General features: G+C 42.9%; 1 long non-coding RNA gene across 1 annotated transcript in view; it reads left to right on the forward strand.

Moving 5' to 3' along the window:
* Positions 1 to 518: 518 nt before the first annotated feature.
* Positions 519 to 2,506, forward strand: part of LOC119358705 — a 3,543-nt gene continuing 1,555 nt past the window's right edge. Inside the window, exons 1-6 of the long non-coding RNA XR_005172285.1 lie at positions 519 to 565; positions 861 to 959; positions 1,171 to 1,351; positions 1,809 to 1,944; positions 2,076 to 2,137; positions 2,410 to 2,495. This is a non-coding gene — a long non-coding RNA (uncharacterized LOC119358705). The remainder of the gene's footprint in view (positions 566 to 860; positions 960 to 1,170; positions 1,352 to 1,808; positions 1,945 to 2,075; positions 2,138 to 2,409; positions 2,496 to 2,506) is intronic.

The following is a 2,506-nucleotide window of genomic DNA, read 5'->3' on the forward strand; positions in this document are numbered from 1 at the left end:
CCCTGAAAAATCGGAACTCTTGAGATGGGCGATCGAGAGGGGATCAAAAGGAGTAACTTTCACCTGCGGCCGCAAAGGGCCTTTACACTGCCGCCGAGAGCCGCGCGTGGGTGGTGCGCCGTGAGCGGCCGATGGCCGCCGCTTTAGTAGCCCGCCAAGAGCCGTCGTTGTGCATTGGCTGTGTGCCGACTCGAACCGAGGAGCCGGCCATGGCCGAGGGCCAAGGCGAGCGCGGCCGTGGGGACTGCCGAGCGAGCGAACGCGTGCGTGCCTGAGGGCGACCGCTGCGTGCGCTGCAATGGCGAGAGCGAAAGGTACTATTCATGATATTTGCGTGCTTGTGTTTAATTAGATCAATTCTTTGGCCACCGAAAAGATGCTATCCAGGGTGTTTGATTTGTCTCCCGTCAGACTTATTTTTGTTGATCTTGTGCTTGACACCAATTATTTATTCTTCTCAAAAAAGAGAGGAAGAGGAGACCCCTGGTGGCACGGACATCCAACGACCCAGACATCGTTCTCCCATGACGTCCTCCTCCAAGCCCGAATCCAGTGCCTCCTCAAGGTACGTTAGCCTGCAGCAGCAGCATGAGCCTCTCACTGTATTTTTTTTTCCTTTAGACCTTGCAGAACCAAACGTGACTCTGCACAAAATTTGCACGTCCATTCGCTGACATTGAAATACGGCGCTTCTGATCTATTTCGTGATCCACATGAATATGCATAGCTTTGTTACATTATCTCAGTCATATATGTCACTCCGGCCCATACTAGCCTCAAATATCATTCAGGTTAACTTGCTTCAGAAATGGAGATAATTATAGATTTATTCCTGATTCTATCATATTAACTTGCTTCAGAAATGGAGAAGCGCCATGGTTGGCTATTGCTTGAGGAAATGAGGAGATGCATATGTCGGCAATGTTGCTGGAGCAAGGAACACTTCCATATTCTATAAGGTCTTTCAATATATGTGTCGAGTGTTTCCTTCTTCTATAAAGTTGGTTGTTCACGGGTGAGACAAACCGAGGAAAAAATAGGCTTATGGTGACTATTTTTAGTTTGTTAGATCAGTTGTAGAAATCAAGTGCCTTTTATGTTCACGTCATCATTTGGTTTTACATAGTCCAGGATTATATTTATCATAATTCAACCTCTGTTACATGGCAGGCCGATGCCAAGGAAGGCGAGGGTCCTGCGACTGGCTGCTGCTAGGGATAGCAGGCAGTAGAGAAGTTTCTTTCTGATTTGAAGTGTGCAGATTGGGACAACTCGCTTTCTGTGAGCAACCATCTGAATGCTAAAATGTCATAAATGGCTGTGAACAGACCGGATATGATTCGTACATCAGGTAAATAGCATGTACCTCTTTTGATTTCACATGTGCAGAGAGCACTTGCCATATGACGTTTGTCCCATCGGCAACAGTATGGATACTATGGAATTCAGAAATAATGTGCTTGAGAATTTTTCAGACTAATGGTAGTGCAATTAGTGATTGCAGAGTTCTAAAATATGTTGACCAAATTGTTTCTTCATTACTTGGTTTAGCCCAAGGCTCTCAAGAAAATGGGTTGTGTATTTTAAGTAATTCTTATTTTGTAAACATATAGTGGAAGCTGCCAATCTTATCTCTCTTTGAGTCCTCCTAAAGGAATTCTTTGGATAATTTCTTCTTACACTAGATTTTGACATGTTGACACTCAAGTGAAATAGTTGTGACCTCAGGTTGCAGACTTGCAGTATCTACCAAAGAATATATGTGAAATCCAAGGAATCATTTCTGACTTCTGAGCGATTTGTGGTAGGGCTCAAGATATGTGGTTTTGGATTAGGGTAGGACTCAAGATATGTGACTTCCAAGGGAACTGCAAACTCAAGATATGTGGTCTTGGACTAGCAAGATTTGCATCCAGTGACACCCCTACAACAGTTTTCTGGATGGTTTGTTTAGATTTTAATAGATTTGATCCACAATAATTTAATTTTATTAATTATTTTTAATGAAATAGATAGCATAACAGACGCACTTCTTGCAACTTCAATCTCATTGTCTTCTCGAACATGACTTGCAGGACCATGTCGCCACCTGATGGTATAGAGCTCATGAACTCTGTAATGTTCTATCATTACCAAGGTAGTTAATAAATTGCTTGTCTCGTGGTTGTGTTTTTTCCGGCATTCTTTGCATTTGCACTACTTCCTCATTTTCATAGGTTTGTACAACTAAGAAAGATGTTACATTTTAGCCGTATGTTCCATTTTCTTTGCCGTGACTCTGAAATAATGAGCTTTCAACATCCTAGGGTATATTGACATATCCTCTCTAGCCTCCTTCTCTCAGTTATTTTGTCTATGCAGGAGTATTCGCAACTTATGCCCTTGTCTCACAAATTTTCTGATATGCAGTGTTGTTAACAATTTCAGGAGGCTAACTTAGAGGAAGATAGAGGAAAGAGCAGGGCAGTTGAGGGGAAGTACATTTCTCACTGGAGGTAACTTACAT

The sequence above is a fragment of the Triticum dicoccoides genome, chromosome 2A, assembly GCF_002162155.2.
Source record: "Triticum dicoccoides isolate Atlit2015 ecotype Zavitan chromosome 2A, WEW_v2.0, whole genome shotgun sequence".
In the NCBI taxonomy this organism is placed as follows: domain Eukaryota; kingdom Viridiplantae; phylum Streptophyta; class Magnoliopsida; order Poales; family Poaceae; genus Triticum; species Triticum dicoccoides.